Source organism: Panthera leo, chromosome F3 (genome assembly GCF_018350215.1).
Source record: "Panthera leo isolate Ple1 chromosome F3, P.leo_Ple1_pat1.1, whole genome shotgun sequence".
In the NCBI taxonomy this organism is placed as follows: domain Eukaryota; kingdom Metazoa; phylum Chordata; class Mammalia; order Carnivora; family Felidae; genus Panthera; species Panthera leo.
In genome coordinates, this window is record NC_056696.1 from 59,176,779 (window position 1) to 59,195,710 (window position 18,932).

General features: G+C 42.9%; 1 long non-coding RNA gene across 3 annotated transcripts in view; it reads right to left on the bottom strand.

Moving 5' to 3' along the window:
• The window catches only part of LOC122212117, a 243,526-nt gene that overhangs the window by 215,789 nt on the left and 8,805 nt on the right, over positions 1-18,932 (bottom strand). For all 3 annotated transcript variants that reach the window (XR_006199004.1, XR_006199002.1, XR_006199003.1), the window contains exon 2: positions 42-182. This is a non-coding gene — a long non-coding RNA (uncharacterized LOC122212117). The remainder of the gene's footprint in view (positions 1-41; positions 183-18,932) is intronic.

Sequence of the window (18,932 nt, forward strand, 5' to 3'; positions counted from 1 at the left end):
TTGATTGCAAGGGCTGTTGGGGAGTCACATCAGAAACTTACATTTGCTTGTGATGCTGTGGTTGCTGTATAGGGCTTGCCTCGTATGAGGGGGCTGGTGTCAGTTTCAGGTCTCTGTAGTCCAGATTAAGGTCAGGTGGCGTTTGGCTTGACAAGGTAATCAAAAAGAGGTTGAATTCGTTCCTGAGTAAGGAAAGGACATAGAGAAGCAAAGTTTTGGAAAGATTGTCTCAAAATACGTGCTTTAATTGACTTAGATATGGGTTTTATACATCTCGAAACCTATTCTGAGGAAAACATTGGAGTGGGGAAGCCCTGAACTCAATTTGCAATGTTTGCCACACTGCGGCATGTATGGTGGTTAGCATTCATTCGGTATTGCATTCAGCAATCATGGAGCACCTACCGTGTTCTAGGCACCGTGGGTGGCACTATAAGTACAACTATAATTAATGAAAGACCGTTCTTTTCCTTGAGTCTACAAGCTTCTCCTCTTGGCTCTGCTCAATTGGATTAGTGGCCACAGTTCTTTATTTCTTGGAGGAAAAGGATGTATCCACATCTTTGCCTCAATCTCAGAGGAGCAGGGTTTATTTCCCAGCCCCACTGACTTTGTCCCTGGCCCTGTGACCTCCTGGGCCAATGGCGTATTAGTAAGCACGACACAGGCAGCAGCTTGAATTGTGATTGTGTGGTTGGATAAGCCCTCTTGAGTTTCTGCCATCACCAGCAGAAGAGCTTCCCCCAGAGAGCCTGTGCCCCATCAGCCTGGGCCCCAGAATGATATAAAGCGTGTATAAATCAGAGCTGCCCAGGCAGTCCACAAACCGGAAGCCTGGAGGAGAGCCACATCAGCTGATCAGTGCAATGATGCAATATGCAATGAATGCCTATTGTTACATGCCAGTAAGATTTTTGTGTTTGTTACACAGGAATAGCTGACTGATATACTTGCTTGCAAAGCCCTCCCTAATCAAGCTCCAGGCTACATTTCTAACCTACCTCCCATTTCTCCTCTATACCTGTCTTAGAGTCTACGCAATGTACACTACTCCCTATGCCCTCCACCAACCCTGATTTCCCAACTTCATGCCCTTATTTGATTCAAATCTCACTACCAATAACACTCTCTCTTTCTCTGTCCATCAATACCCTGCCCATCCTTTTAACTACCATCTCGGGTGCCATCTTCCTCTTTAAATCTTTTCTAATCCCAACGGTATTCACCTGGACCACCTAGATTTGCTCCTCACTATCTCGGCACCCCCAGCCTTACTTGCTTGCCTTACCTCCAAGCCAGAGTGACCCTAGTGACAGCTCATGTTGTTTCTACCATCATAAAGCCCAAGCCACCAGTGCTGCCACCACAGGCTAAGAGGCACCCACGGGTATGAACTGACCATGGAAGGCTGGATGACAACCCAAAATTGTGAGGGAGTTGGTGTCCATGGAGATTTTGACTAATGACAGAGAGATGAGAGGCAAAAGCCAGCAAATAAATTGTTCCCTCTTCTTTCTGTAGGACATGCAGAGAACTGTTCCTTGCATTCTCTCTGGAGATGGTCCACATGACCGAACAACCACCTGGCTTCCCACAAAGCTGTAATCAGCGTGGCCATGCATCATCTTGCATTTGTTCTCCCTTCTCGACTCGCTTCTTTTGCCTCCTTGTTGTCTTCTTAGGATTGTACCCCCAGTAAAGTGTTCCTATGTAAGATTTTGTTTGGGGCTCTTTTTTCATGGGAATTCAGATGAAATAACAAATGGCCTTCTTCCCGTGACCCCCAAATGGGACTTTTAACATCTCTTATTTATGGTACTTGTTTCATTCTGCTTTGTGTTAAAGCTATTTTTGCTGAACCCATCCACACCAACTGCTATGTACTTTATATGAAGTAGGCACTCAAGAAATACTTTAATTAAGTGGAACTGAATTTTTCTCACTGGATTCAACTCAATAAATAAAACATTCCAATGATCAAAATACAGTTGTCCCATTGTACCTCCAAAACTCTACTCCAAGTCCTACTTTTCCTGTAAATATTGACACAAAACAGCTTTGTGCTCCATTGTCCTCACTACAAATAGAAATATGAATATTTGCATCAAATCCATGAGAATGCAGAAAGGTAGAGAAAATAGGTGACTAATAATAATTAGATAATATTTCTTTTTTTAAATGTTTTTAATGTTTATTTATTTTTGAGAGAGAGAGAGAGAGAGAGAGCGAGCATGCGTGGGGGAGGGGCAGAGAGAGATAGAAGGAGACATGGAATCCCAAGCAGATTGTAGGCTCCTAGCTGGGGAGCCTGATGCAGGGCTCAAACTCATGAAGAGCAAGACCATGACCTGAGCAGAAGTCGGATGCTTAACTGACTGAGCCATCCAAGTGTCCCATATAATTAGATAATATTTCTAAATCCTTAATAGTAGAGTTACCACTCCCCTGCCGCCATCATGACAACTTACTCCTGCCACCTATCTGGAAAGAAGACTTCTAGGACTTTTCAAATTCATCATGTTCCCATAAGTCACAGTGGCATTAACTAAATCTGCTTAGACTCATAATCTATTACTACAATGATAACACAGGAGAAAATAATATAAAACACAATGCATTATTGATGCACTCTGTAATGAATGCCCATTCAGTAATTGCATTCTTTCCTATTAAAAATATGGGAAGGTATATGCTGTCCGAATTAAAATGTTTGTTAAAAACTATAAAAATAAATGTGAGGATTTTCTGATTCAAATGCATTGTGGGGATGCATGTAATGCAGTGTTGGGAATATTACCCAAGGATACTTACAAGCATCATTACCCTAATATAAGTAGCAATTCACTAGGTGTTTTTATCTGCTTTCCATAACCCCCTTCCCATGCCTCCATCAAACCCGGCTTGTGGCCCACCCTCAGCAGAGGATCCCTTCCTAACAGCCAGAGGTTGAGAACATGACAAAGTGAGTAATGACAAGATCAGGGTCTCAAAGGATAAACACAGGGAAGGTTTCTGAAGTGATGCCCATCGGGGGTATAGCTCAGTGGTAGAGCATTTGACTGCAAAGTGCTGCCCATGGCCATGCAGGAAGGAGTGTGGATAGAGCCATGGCAAGAGGACAGCTAATGGGCAACAGCCCAACTCCCTTGAACTCGCACTTTGGGGCCTCACAGCCCCACCAGAGGAGGAGGTGATCTCCATGCAGAAAGGATTCAGTACTCACCATGGCCACAAATCAATCCTAAACAGTTCACCCCACCGAAACATAAGTGCTCCGAGGATTCAGATCTCCCATCCAGACATTATCCCCACCCAGGTGGCCATCTTGTGGCTTCTTCTGCCCTCTGAGTATGGTTCACTTTCATGTGTTTTCTGGAATAATTATTCTGCAAGCAGGACAGCATGTGATACAATGCCCTGGGACTCTGAGAATGGATGGAGGCAGGTATGAGGAGACAGGCCCTGAGAAGGGAAGTTTCGGTTACATGAGAAAATGAAGTACTTTTCTTATTAACAGAGAAACAGGACTTTTGCAAGTTTCCTTTGCAAGTTTTCCCTGCAAGTTTTTCAAACTGACACCTTCTACCATTTACCACTAGAAATGTTTTCTCCCTAGGCTCAAAAAAGCAAGAGTAAAAGGTAATTCCCCATCCTCTGCGCCAATGTCTCTCAAAACAAGGCTGTGCAGGGGACACTGACAACCTGGACCCTGTGAATGGAGATGGACAGGACAAGGAGGAGCCTGGAAGATCTGTTCTATCAAGAACAGTTCAAGGGTCTCAAGTACTGTTGTAGATTGAACGGTGTTGCCCACAAAAGATACAACGAAGTCCCAACCTCCCATCCCTTGCAATGGAAACTTATTTGGAAATAGGGCTGTTGTACTGGAGTAGGTTGGGTACTTAATCCAACTGGTGTCCAACTATGACTGGTGTCTTTACAGGACAAAGAAAGAGACACAGAGGGAAGATGCCCAGATAAAGACCCAGCGATGCAGCGACAGCGCCATGTGCAAATGGAAGCAAAGACTAGTGATGCAGCTATAAGCTGGGGAACTCCAAGGCTTTCGTGCCATCCCAGAAGCGAGGACAGAAGCATGAAACAAACTCTCCATCAGATTCCTCAGATGGCACCAACGCTGCCGATGCCTGGATTTCAGACTTCCGGATTCCACAGCTACATAAGAACAGATTTGCGTGGTTTTAAGCCACCCAGTTTACAGTGCTTTGTTGCAGCAACTCTAGAAAACCAATAGAGGTGCTGATCATGGGAGTGTTGTCTCCCCACGTGAGAAGGGATGCTACATCCAACAGGGCACACATGGCTTCTGCGTGGGCCAGTAAGGAGAAACAGAACCCCCAGCTGCAAGAAACATAAAGGAGACGTGTAACAGAGCTGTCCTTCTAACTGAGGGTGAACCACCCAGAAGTCCATGAGAAGTTTCACTGTATTTTGACAGTTCTTACAGAATCTGGATGACTTCTTACAAGGAGGATGGCTGAGGGGGTTCATGAGTAAGGAGATCTTTTCACCTCTAAGATGTTTTTCTAATACTGTGGCGTCTTCACAGGTATGGTTTGCCACTGTCCCCCACCCTGATCCCCTGAGGAGAGTCCTGCGGACAGGTAAGCAATCTGAAAACTGGTACCTATGCGGCCTTGAGGTGCTTGTGTATTACGGAAATTTGCTAACGTGTGCCCTTCTTACTTGGCTCCACCATGCTGGTAGTGGAAAGGGTATGCATGCATTTCCCAAGCATACACCAGTTTATTTTGATGGGAAAATGTCGGAATATGCTGCAAGTGATGGGAGGTGGCAGCTGGTTCGCAGACAGACACTCAAGTTTTAAAAGGAACAAAGAAAAATGTCTGCATCAGGACACAGCAGAGCAAGGGCTCTAATTCCTACAGGACACTGGTTAGTCCATGGTTAGAGCACTTATTATGTCTTCCTCTAACAGTTGCCTAAAACCAGTCGAGACAATTCTTGGCACTTTTTTGGCTGTTCTTCCCAACTTTGAAATAAAATGTTATTTGCATTCCTTCAAAGTCTAAGCAGTGAGGAAGAGTAATGTGTCTCACAATTAATGAGTTACACTGAAACTCTGAGAAGAACTCTTATGTGAGCTCCAAGTCTAATAGACCGGGGAGGTCTTGTAAATGAAATTGCTATTCAGCAGACATATGCCCTTGGCAGAGTCCCTATCTGAGGAAAGTCAGTGGGAAAAAAAGAAAACAAGGAAAACCAATTACTGCGGTTTGTACACCAAGAAGAGCTACATTCGGTCCACGAGGAGAAAATTCCTGGGTATAAATGAAAAAATGACACTTAAGTGGTTTCACCACCGTTTTTACAGATGACTTTTCACAAGAATCAAAGGGCAGAGGATGCGAAGAAGCAAGAGGCAAAGGGAATACGGTGACAGGCAGATAATTCCAGATAATTCTCTGGCTTGGGTTACTCTGCCCCATAACAGCTGTAGTAACATGGACTCTCCCGTTGACGGGAGAGAGACCTTGCTAATGATTAATTAAACCAGGTGACTGTACTCTGTTTCCACCCCACGTGGGTACGCCACAACTCAGTTATGACAAGAGCCACTTAGACTTATCACCAGGCTGTACAGGTTTAAGGGTTCAGCCTCCACAAGACTACCTACCCCTTCTTCAACTTCCAGCCTCAAGATCTAGGGGTCCTTAGTCCACGCGCATGTCTGAAAAACTAATTACAAAATGGGGGGTTCCCACGATCCCCCTAGGTGCAATAATTCAGAATGAGTCAGAACTTGGGAAAGTGCTAACTTACAATTACAGGATATTGTGAAGGATCCACACAGGGCAGGGTCTGGGAGGGAGTGCCAAGTTTCCGTGTGGAAGCAGGCACACCACCCTCCCAGCACATCCATGTTCACCAACCAGGAAGCTCTCCTGAGCTTCAGCGTGCAGAGTTTCCATTGACATTTCATTACACAGGCATGGCTGATTAAATCATTACATAGCCATGACTGATTAAATCGTTGACCAAATGACTGAACTCAATCCCTATCTCCTTCCTTTCCTCAAAGGGTGAGTTGACCCAAAGTTCCAACCTCCTAATAACATGTTTGGTTTTCTAGTGACCCCCATCTTGAAGCTACCTAGAGGCTCTCCATGATCCACCTTGTTGGAATAACAGAGACATTCCAAGGGTTTTTGAAGCTTTGTACTGGGAACCAGGGACAAATACCAGATATATTCTTTATTATACCACACTCTGTTATTCCTCCATCTGATGTAAACATTTTGAAAATGTAGTCCACTTGACCTCCACATCTTCTCCATTACTAAGATACAAAACAGCTGCCATCTGTAGTAGGGAAGGGGAAAGGGCTAGGCAGAATCATTGAGCCTGGGCTCCGTTATCACCTCTTACTTAGGCTCAACCAAGGACAGATCTAGAAGTGAATCCCTGAGGTTTTTCTATTTATAGATGTATGGTGCTGGCAGAACCCACAGGGAAGCAGTTATTCCTCTTTATTAATAACTGTAAAACTAATAACAGCTGACATTTACTGAATATTTATTATGTGCTAGGCATCATCCTTAGCACCTCATCTGTATTTAATCATTCAACCCTCTCAACAATCTTACGAGATGTTAACCCATCTCCTCTTGATGGACATATTTAGATTGCTTCCAATGTTTTTCTTAACCAAACAACATTACAATGAAAAACCAAGGGCAATCTCCAATGTTTGAGGAGCATGAACCAAAACTCCACACATTTTTTTTAATTTATTTGAATTCAAGTTAGTTCACATACAGTGTAGTATTGGTTTCAGGAGTAGAACCCAGTGATTCGTCACTTACGTATAACACCCAGTGCTCATCCCAACAAGTGCCCAACCATAAGAGACTCTTAAATACAGAGAACAAACTGAAAGTTGTTGAAGGGGAGGTGGGTGGGGGGAAGGGTTAAATGGGTGGTGGGCATTAGGAGGGCACTTGTTAGGATGTCCACTCATTTATTATATCCTCATTTTATAAATGAAGAAAACCAAAACACAGAGAAAATGAGGAGAATGGTTAAATTTTCAAAAATATAGGAAGACATAAAATTACAAGTTAACATCTCCCTCTCCCTCCAGCCTTCAGGCTGTACATTAGAATTAATGACTATTAAGATTTTCATATGAATCCTTCCTTATTTTAAGAATAACATTTCAGGGGCGCCTGGGTGGCTCAGTCAGTTAAGCGTCCGACTTCGGCTCAGGTCACGATCTCGCAGTATGTGAGTTCGAGCCCCGTGTCGGGCTCTGTGCTGACTGCTCAGAGCCTGGAGCCTGTTTCAGATTCTGTGTCTCCCTCTCTCTCTGACCCTCCCCCGTTCGTGCTCTGTCTCTCTCTGTCTCAAAAATAAATAAACGTTAAAAAAAAATTTTTTTTAAATAAAAAAAAAGAATAACATTTCAGAGTATTTTATTCATCATTAAGGATATTAAGATAGATGATGATGATGAATGATGATGATGACGAATGATGATAGATAGATATTTTCTTTATAAAAACTGGGTGTTATATGAATCACTGGGTCCTACTCCTGAAACCAAGACTAATGGTATGTTAACTAGCTTGAATTTAAATAAATAATTTTTAAATGGAATCATAGTAAAATATATATCCCTTTTTTATTTAACTCTATTAATTGGAAACCTCTCCATGTCAACAATACAAATTTACTTTATTCTTTGTAATGACATATAATAATTTATTTAACCCACCCCCTCTCGACATTTAGAATGCTTTCAATTTTGTCTTCATAAAACTACATTACAATGACAGACAAGGGTAAACCCCAGGGTTTGAGCATCACAAACGAGCATCCCATTTACTCCTAATGTCTCACCCAAGGACGTGGTAGAATCACAGACACCTTCACAATATTGACCATGAGATAGGGTTAGAGGCTCTAGCAGTATTTTAAGGATGCTATGCAAGAAGCATCTTGGATCTGTGTTTCTGCCTGGAGCAAGGACGCAGACTCCAATCAGGTAGCTGTCCCTACCACAAAAAAAAAAAGAAAAAAAAGTAGAAGATAAACCTTTGTAATACTACAGGACAACAGAGAACACATGCAAATAGTGTTTGCAACATGCAAGCAGTTGACCAAAACACAGAATGCTTAAATTGGAGTAAAACCCAAAACCTAACGTGGACTTTATATGAAGGGAGGAGCATCCTTCAGAGGAAAGGGTAGGTGTTCCAATGTCAGAATCCATTGCAACTCTGCCTTTTAGCAGTAATCTGGTCTGAACATTAGCTTCATTGTCTGATGTCTAAAAACCAGGAAGGAATAATAATTTGCAACACACACAAGAATAATCCATATGAAAATATTTCATCAAATACTATGAAATACCATCTAGTCATATTTTCTTTTTTTTTTTTAATTTTTTAACGTTTATTCATTTTTGAGACAGAGAGAGACAGAGCATGAACGGGGTAGGGTCAGAGAGAGAGGGAGACACAGAATCCAAAACAGGCTCCAGGCTCCGAGCTGTCAGCACAGAGCCCGACGCGGGGCTCGAACTCACGGACCGCGAGATGGTGACCTGAGCCGAAGTCGGACGCCCAACCGACTGAGCCACCCAGGCGCCCCTATACTTTCCAAATGCCCCTCACACGTGCTCACGCAGCCAGAGATATTTGGACCGTCTTGTCTAGCGACACTTCATTCAAGCACCTCACACCTGCAGTCTGGCTCATCCTCTAATGGAGGGTGAGGTGAGGCAAAATCATCCCCACTTTACAGATGGGAAAAGCAGCGCAAAGTAGAGAAGTATGCGAAGGACATGTGGAGATAATGATAGTTGAAGACACTTGACACAGAAAACCACAATACTGCCAGCTGCCAGCTCAGGGCTCTTCCTAGCTATTTACAAGCTTGTTTCTAAGGTACTGTGGGCATCAGCACGCAGTGGAATGCCACGTTCTACCATCTCCGGTCTGGACTAAAAGATGTAGCAAAATGTACCGCCGTTATTATCATCATGCACCCATTCTTTGTGTTATCTATTTTCCCTGTCTCCTGGGGCAGCTTAAAACACCACTTTCATGCCACTATCATTCACTATGGACACAAGGTCTATGGATTGTAGAGCCACAGCGGAGCAGTCTGACGGATGGTGGTCCTACGTTCTTGCCTCTCCCGGCCAGGGTAGCTCATGGCTCTCTGGGAACCACACCCAAAGCAGCAGGAACCACGCTCCGCGTCAGAAGGGATGAAGCCCCGTCACTATAATGCAGGGCATGACCGAAGGCTGCTGCTGTGTGTTAACAGGCTGGATCCCCTCTCCGGAAAGGCTGAAGACCGGGGTCAGGAGGTGAAAAGATTAATAATGCTGGATGGTTCCCAGGCACTTAGGATGGTGATTAATCGGCCTTAGAAAGCACTTTAGCGGGACCCTTGCAGTGTTACTCTACACGCTTTCGATGCAGAATGGCAGAGCAGCAAAAACAGACTCAGACTTCCGAGAGCGGCTTTCTAGACCAAGTCCCGCAACCTTGCAGCTGTTGAGACACCAGGCAAGTCTCTTCACTTCTCCGGGCCATAGTTTACTTGTCTGCAAGATGGGGATAAAAGATGTCTGACCCGCCTCTAAGGCTGGTGAGACAATGAAGCAAGATCACTCACGTGACAGTGTTTTGTGAACTTGGAGGTAGGAGGTCGAGGTGGTTTCGGTGACACATCGATGTGACGATCGGTTGCTCCTTCCCAGACAGCACATTCCTCATTACCACGTTCGTTTTCAGTGAACAGGTTAACCATGAGGAGAACTTTGTGAAACACATTTGCTCCTCACAGGACTTTCTTCTCTATAGACGAGACTGTGGTTGGTCACCGGCCCACAGTACACTCTCACGGTGGGAAGAAACTGATTTCTGGAATTCCCCATGTTTACAACACCCAGTCAAGAAGCAACCAGAAGTCTGACGCCATGTCCACTTAGCTAAAGGTCAACATCCGTGAACAACTAGTAAGTTCAGGCGTCTATCTGTGTACCTCTTTCCCAAGCTAAATTTTCAATTAAAAAGACTTGTCATCAGAACCGCCAGCTTTGAAACGAGGTTTGTAAAAGCCTGACTCCCTAGCTTGATACGCAATATTCTGCAAATTTAAATGCAATTTGCAGAACTGAAAGTATACTTTTATTTCCTGAAGTCTATAAAGAAGATGAATACCCTTGTTCTAGGAACTAGGTATAGGCACTATGAATTTTCTGATCATTCTTCCCTCAACAGAGATAGTAAACCCAAGGCATTAATTCAACTCTGTCTCTCCTCTGTCAGAGTAGAGCTTTGGAGGACAGGTGCCAGTTGGTCCCAGTTGTCCAGTTCCCAGGCCCAGGGTGGAGCCCGGAGAAAGCAGGAGAGATCAGTGGTGAGGTGAGTGAGTAAATGCAGAGGCTGCAACCTGCCGGAGAGCCAGTTCCAGGCTGAAAATGGATGTCAAGCTGGGCTGTCAATCCTGAAACTTCCGACAGCAATGGAATAAACACAACAGGCCAAAAAGTGAGGTCAATCGTTGAGGATAAATCCCAGTGTCGATACCTGTGAGCGCATCTTGGAAACTGCCAGCATACAGGATGCCTGGGTGGTTCGGTCGGTTAAGTGTCAGACTTCAGCTCAGGTCATGATCTCATGGTTCATGAGTTAGGGCCCTGAATGGGGCTCTGTGCTGACAGCTCAGAGCCTGGAGCCTGCTTCCGATTCTGTGCCTCCTCCTCTCTCTGCCCCTCCCCTGCTCATGCTCTGTCTCTCTCTGTCTCCCAATAATAAAATAAATGTTTAAAAAATATTTTTTTAAAAAGAAAAAAACTTCCAGCATTTATTTGCCAATATGAGCCATGTTGGCTTAAGTTAATTAAGATCATGTAATACTTCATAAAGCCCATATACAAAAGAACCACAGCTAATGTCATCCTCAATGGGGAAAACTGACAGCCTTTTCCTTATGGTCAGGAACAAGACAAGGATGTCCACTCTCACCGTTGTTATTTAACATGGTACTAGAAGTCTCAGCCTCAGCAATCAAACAACAAAAAGAAATAAAAGGCATCCATATCAGCAAGGAAAAAGTCAAACTTTCGCTATTTGTAGACGACGTGATACTCTATGCAGAAAACCCAAAAGACCCCACAAAAAAATTGTTAAAACTAATAAATGAATTCAGCAAAGTCGCAGGATATAAAATCAGTGTACAGAAATCAGTTGCATTTCTATACACCGATAATGAAGCAGCAGAAGAAGAAATCAAGGAATCGATCCCATTTACAATTTCACCAAAAACAATTAGATACCTAGGAATAAACCTAACTAAAGAAGCAAAAGATATATACTCTGAAAACTATAGAACACTTATAAGAGAAATCAAAGAGGCTGCAAAGAAGTGAAAAAGCATTCCATGCTCATGGGTTGGAAGAACAAACATTGTTAAAACATCTATACTACCCAAAGCAATCTACACATTTAATGCAATCTCCATCAAAATACCACCAGCATTTTTCACAGAGCTAGAACAATCCTACAACTTGTGTGGAACCACAAAAGACCCCAAAGAGCCAAAGCAATCCTGAAAAAGAAAACCAAAGCTGGAGGCATCTCGGTTCCACAATTCAAGCTGTATTATAAAGCTGTAGTCATCAGGACAGTATTGTACTTGCACAAAAAGACACATAGATCAACAGAACAGAATAGAAAACCCAGAAATGGAACCACAACTATATGGTCAACTAATCTTCGACAAAGCAGGAAAGAATATCCAGTGGGAAAAAGACAATCTCTTCAACAAATGGTGTTGGGAAAACTGGACAGCAACATGCAGAAGAATGAAACTGAACCACTTTCTTACACCATATGCAAAAATAAATTCAAAATGGATGAAAGAAGTAAATGTGAGACAGTAAACCATCAAAATCCTAGAGGAGAACACAAGCAGCAATCTCTTTGACCTCAGCTGAAGCAACTTCTTACTAGACGTGTCGCCAAAGGGAAGGGAAACAAAAGCAAAAATGGACTATTCATCAAGATAAAAGCTTCTGCATAGAAAAGGAAACAACCAACAAAAAGAAAAGGCAGCCTACAGAATGGGAGAAGATATGTGCAAATGATATATTTGATAAACGGTTGGTATCCAAAATCTGTAAAGAAGTTAGCAAACTCAACATCTGAAAAACAAATAATCCAGTTAAGAAACGGGCAGAAAAGACAGATACCATATGTTTTCACTCTTATGTGGATCCCGAGAAACTTAACAGAAGTCCATGGGGGAGGGGAAGGAAAAAAAAAAGAGGTTAGAGAGGGAGAGAGCCAAAGCATAAAAGACTCTTAAAAACTGAAAACAAACTAAGGGTTGATGGGAGGGTGGGAGGGAGGGGTGGGTGAGTGATGGGTATTGAGGAGGGCACGTGTTGGGATGAGCACTGGGTGTTATATGGAAACCAATTTGACAATAAATTTCATTAAAAAAAACCTGAGAACAAACTGAGGGTCGATGGGGGGTGGGAGGGAGGGGAGGACGGGTGATGGGTATGGAGGAGGACACCTTTTGGGATGAGCACTGGGTGTTGTATGGAAACCAATTTGACAATAAATTTCATATTAAAAAAAAAGAAAAAGAAATGGGCAGAAGACATGAATAAACATTTTTACAAAGAAGACATCCAGATGGCTAACACACACATGAAAAGATGCTCAGCATCACTTACCATCAGGGAAATACAAATCAAAACCATAATGAGATACCACCTCACACCTGTCAGAATGACTAAAATTAACCACTCAGAAACAACAGATGTTGGCGAGGATGCAGAGAAATGGGAACTCTCTTGCACTGTTGACAGGAATGCAAACTGGTGCAGCCACTCTGGAGAACAGTATGGAAGTTTCTCAAAAGGTTAAAAATAGAGCTGCCCTATGATTGCACTGATTGCACTAACAGGTATTTATCCAAAGGATACAAAAACACAGGTTCAAAGGGGCACATGCCCCCCAATATTTATAGCAGCATTATCAACAATAGCCAAGCTATGGAGAGAGCCCAAATGTCCATCAAATGACGAATGGAGAAAGAAGATGTGTTCCAGAAATACAATGGATTATTATTCAGTCATCAAAAAGAATGAAATCTTGCCATTTGCAACATGTGGATGAAACTAGAGTGTATTATAGTAATGAAATAAGTCAATCAAAGAAAGACAACTACCACATGATTTCACTCATATGTGGAATTTAAGAAACAAAATAGATGAACATAATGGGGCGGGGGGAGAGGGAAACAAACCATGAGAGACCCTTAAAGATAGAGAACAAACTGAGGGTTGATGGAGGGAGATGAGGGGGGGATGGGCCAGACAGGTAAGGGGTACTAAGGAGGGCAGTGCTTTGATGAGCACAGGGTGTTCTATGTAAGTGATGAATCACTGAATTCTACTCTTGAAACCAATATTGCACTATATGTTAACTAACAAGAATTTAAACAAAAATTTGAAGAAAAAAGAAAGACAATGTAATGCTTTCCTAGTTGCATAGCTCCAGAAATATGCTCATCTAAATATTTTTAAATGCCACGAGTACCTGGGTGGCTCAGTCAGTTGAGCCTTCAACTTCGGTTCAGGTCACGATCTCACAGTTTGTGAGTTCGGGCCCCAGTTCAGGCTCTGTGCTGACAACTCAGAGCCTGGAGCCTGCTTGAGTTTCTGTGTCTCCCTCTTTCTCTGCCCCTCCCCTCCTCGAACTCTGTCTCTCTCTCTCTCAAAAATAAATAAACATTAAAAAAATTAATGAAATAAAAAATAAGTAAACATTTTTTAAAAATATTTTTAAATGCTTTGTTTAAGATGTGCAGCTCTATTCTTTAATATAGCATCAAAATCTATGATTTGGAACTAGCAATTATCTAATCGACCTCCCTGCCTGCAGCCTGGCTTCCTTCATTCATTCCAAGCAGATGAAGGTCCATCCTCGGTATTCCCAGGAAGGCAAACCCACAGCTTTCCCAGGTAACGTTCTTCAAAATTTAACTGTGTTTACGGAAAGAAACTCCCCCTCTGCGTTTGTGCTTCTCTCTTCTAAAATCACCAAGCCAATGTTCGCTTTACCTCCTATATTCTGCCTCAGTCCCTGCTGTATTTTCCTAATGCCCCTTTCTCATGTAGCTCTTCCAATACACCAAATTCGCTTTCTTATTTCCAGGGACATCAAAAAAGAGATTATACACTTAGAAAATGCATTTGCCAGAAGCTATGTAAATGGTCAAGTCTAAACTTGACTTAATTTATTTATCAGGCAGGAAGACAGCAGCTTCCTGGCACCTTGCTCAGGACAGGTGCACAGTTAAAACAGAAAGGGGCACTGTCCTCAGTCCAGCTGGACCCAAGCCATGGCATCAACCAGGAAGGTGAACAATGGAGCCCTTCAAGACCTGTGACACACGGATCTTACAAAGAAGCTCGGCACTGAACCTACCTTTCCACCAGGTCATCCTTCTTATGCCAACCACTCAGATGATGCACCTTCTAGGTGTCCTGCTCAAAGAAGGAGCTGGGGACGTGGCCAAGAGAGAAACTATCTTCCCTTTGACAAATGGATCACAGCAGCATTTGTACACAGCCACAAGGTTTGGGTTATTTCTCTAAGTCAGCTTAAGAAAATCCCTCTGGCGCTAGAATGCTTCTAGACTGTGTATTTAGAGGAAGGAAGCTGCTGCCAGCCTCCCAGTTGCCTTCCCATCTCCCTGACCTCCTTTCCCCACACACACACATACACACACACACACACACACGAAGGTCTCTGGCCTCTGGAGGAAGTTTGATCCTGTCTGCAGAACTGCAAAGGTGCCATTTGCATCTTTGAATTATTTTATCAAGGCAAGAATTGGTTGAGTGTAGCATACACACATAAAATATCCCTTGCAAGCACTTTCTCTATGGTACAGACCGTGCAGATTCATTTACTGAACAGACCACTAATAGAAGTAGTAATATTAGAAGCAGGAGCAATAGGACTTCCAGCTGATAGCTCCCACTTATGAGCTGCCTCCTATGTATTGCATATTTTCTGAGCACTCCAGAAATATGTGGAATTTCCCAATTCTCACATCCACCCTTTGACTTCAGTTTTTGCTGCTGCTTCTACTGATGCTGAAATGGAGGCACAGAGAGGCTTGGGCACGTGCTCAAGGGTGCACTGCTCACCAGCAGTGTGACGGAGTCGGGATGCAGAACCAGCTCCATTTTGGTCCAAAGCCTGGGCTCTTCACACTGTGCCCCATCCGACCCCTCCTCACAGCGAGAACAGGGTGGAAAAGAGGACACAGGTTCCAAGTCCAACGTGTCAGGTAGCTAAATCTCCTTAGATATGATTGATGACCCAAGGTACTTGGTTGAAATAGAGTTGGCTTCTTTTCTGAATTTCTTTTTTCCTTGCAGATATTTTGGCTCTCTTCTCTAAGCGCTTTCACCTTTTGTTGATCTACATTTAGCATGTGAACATTTGCACAGAGTAATAATGCCCTCTCGTTTGCATGTTACGAAGGTACAAGTCAAAAGGCTCTTGGGTATATTATGTCTTCCATTGTTTGTTCTCTGCTTTGCCACCTCCATGTCTTTCTTTTCCCCTTTTTTCCCAATGCAGCCGTGCAGCATAAATCATGCACTTGTTCTGTAATTGAAAATTAATCTGCAGACAGAGGGTTAAGTCTTAGTGAATGTCAGGAGGACAGGTCCTCAGGAACACTTCTTCTCCTTCCTTTCCCATATGTTATGAATGTGACGGTGTGAATTGTAGCCCCCAGAAGTCTGAGTTAAGAAAAAAAATTTTTTTAATTAAAAATCACAAAATAAGGGCTACTGTAAGTGGAGAAGATTACCACGCTATAGACTATGTTATTTAATGATAGACTCTGCATCTCCAGATTATCTTTCATTTTATGAAGCTAAACACTTTATAAAATATTGATCTATTTGGGAGGGAGCCAAGATGGCGGAACAGCATGGAAGTTTTTTGTGGGTCTCGCATCCATGAAATTCAGCCAGACCAACACTAAACCATCCTGCACACCTAGAAAACTGATCTGAGGATTAACACAACAACCTGCACAACTTGAACCACAGAATTCAGCAGGTACACGGTGCAGAGAGGTGAACTTGGGGAGAGAGAAGCCAGAGGGCAGGGAGCTGCTTTTGCGTGTGGAGAGAGGATGGAAACCAGGGGTAGAATACAGGAAAAGCACCCCTCCCCAAAAGCAGCTGGAGAGAAAGTGGAAAATTGGAAACGGCCGCAGGGACTGAACTAACTAAGAAAGGAGAAAGGAGTGGGTTTAAACTCCATTAAGACTGTAAACAAGGGGAGCAAAGAGTCAGCAACTCCGCAGCTCGATACCTGGCGGTGCTCTGATGGGAAGGGCGAATCCCCAGGAGCAGAGTGGAGTCCGGGGGTCTTCAGGCCACAAGGGGAGAGGCGGTTTCCCCGCTGGGAGGACATTTGGTAGAGCCTGTGAGGCTACCTGAGCCCAGCAGACCCCAGAGAACGGCCACATTCGCTGGTGCTGGAACAAGGTCATTAAGGGTGAAGCCTGGTGCCAGATGTGTGTTGCGATTTTCCATAATCCCTGAAATGCTGCTGCTACACTATCTCGTGAACTTTTTCTGGGGCAGACTGGCACCTGGCTGCAATCTCTAGGCTTCGGCCGCAGCCCGGGCCCGGGAACTTTTCTGGGTGCAGCCGGCATTTGGCCATTGCTCAGTGAGACCCCGCAGAGGGGCGGAACGGGTCAAAGCCGCGGTCCCTCAGAAGGAGCAGGGGAAAACAGCCGCATCTGAATCAAAACTCAGGAGGGAGGTACTACCTGGGGCTTGGTCACGGACAGGGTAAAAGCTGTCCACGGAGTAGACAAAAGCTGAAAACAGGATGGGTGCGTGATTGCTGATTGGAGAGGAAAGAGTTCCCATACTAAAGACTGGACAGCTAAGTGACACCATTTTCACTGCTCCTGCGCACATGCATACGCACCTATGAGAGCCAGAACAATCCACCCCAGTGAGCTAAGCAGCGCCATCTAGTGGAGAACGGAGTCATTACACTAAGCCCCACCCAACTGAGCCAACCTCTCGCTCTTCAAGAACACAATTCTCACCACCTGCTTAGGTTATGGACTATAAAGCACTTCATAGTTTGACTTCTAGGGGAAAATGAAGTAATTTCAGTCATATTTCAGTCTGTTAGCAGGTCCAGCTATTCAATTTTCTTTCTTTTTTATTTTTTCTTTTTCATTTCTTTTCTTTTTCTTGAATACAGAAAGAGAAAAAATTCATTTTTATTTTCAATTTTATTAAAAATCTTTTTCTTTAATTGTTTTTTACTATATTTTTTAGTTTTGTGTAATTTTTTTCAAATTCTATTTTACTTCCCTCATTTCATTTTGGTCTACTTCAGTGTATTCACTTGTTCAAATTTTCAACTGATTTCCTTTTTTTTTTTCTTTCTTTCCCCTCCCTTTTTTCTCTCATCTATCAAACCACTTTCAACACCCAGAACAAAACACACCTAGGACCTAACATCATTTATTCAATTTTGTGTGTGCGTGTTTTTTTAATGTTTTAATTTTAATATTTTTTTAAATTTTAATTTGTTCTACCTCATTGATTCCTTTTCTCCCTTCAAAATGATGAAACGAAGGAATTCATCCCAAAAGAAAGAGCAGGAAGAAACAACAGCCAGGGACTTAACCAACACAGATACAAGCAAGATGTCTGAAACAGAATTTAGAATCACAATAATAAGAATACTACCTGGAGTTGAAAATAGATTAGAATCCCATTATTCAGAGATAAAAGAAGTAAAAACTAGTCGAGATGAAATAAAAAATGCTATAACTGAGCTGCAATCACAGATGGATGCTGCGGTAGCAAAGATGGATGAGGCAGAACAGAGAATCAGTGATATAGAGGACAAACTTATGGAGAATAATGAAGCAGAAAAAAAGAGGGAGATTAAGGCAAAAGAGCATGATTTAAGAATTAGAGAAATCAGTGACTCATTAAAAAGGATCAACATCAGAATCATAGGGATCCCAGAAGAGGAAGAGAGAGAAATAGGGGTAAAAGGGTTATGTGAGCAAATCATAGCGGAAAACTTTCCTAACCTGGGGAAAGGCACAGACATCAAAATCCAGGAAGCACAGAGGACCCCCATTAGTTTCAACAAAAACCGACCATCAACAAGGCCACAAGTATTTTGTGAACAAATTCACAAAATACTCAGGCAAGGAGAGAATCTTGAAAGCAGCAAGGGAAAAAAAGTCCTTAACCTACAAGGGAAGACAGATCAGGTTTGCAGCAGACTTATCCACAGAAACTTGGCAGGCCAGAAAGGAGTGGCAGGATATATTCAATGTGCTGAATCAGAAAAATATGCAGCCAAGAATTCTTTATCCAGCAGGGCTGTCATTCAAAATAGAAGGAGAGATAAAAAGTTTCCCAGACAAACAAAAATTAAAGGAGTTTGTTACTACTAAACCAGCCCTGCAAGAAATTTTAAGGGGGACTCTCTGAGGGGAGAAAAGGTGAAAAAATAAATAAATAAATAAATAAATAAATAAATACCAAAAGCAACAAAGGCTAGAAAGGACCAGAGAACACCACCAGAAACTCCAACTCTACAAGCAACGTAATGGCAATAAATTCAAATCTTTCAGTACTCATTCTAAATGTCAATGGACTCCATGCTTCAATAAAAAGACATAGGGTAACAGAACGGATAAAAAAACAAGATCCATCCATATGCTGTTTACAAGAGACCCAATTTAGACCTAAAGACACCTTCAGATTGAAAATAAGGGGATGGAGAACCATCTATCGTACTAATGGTCAACAAAAGAAAGCTGGAGTAGCCATA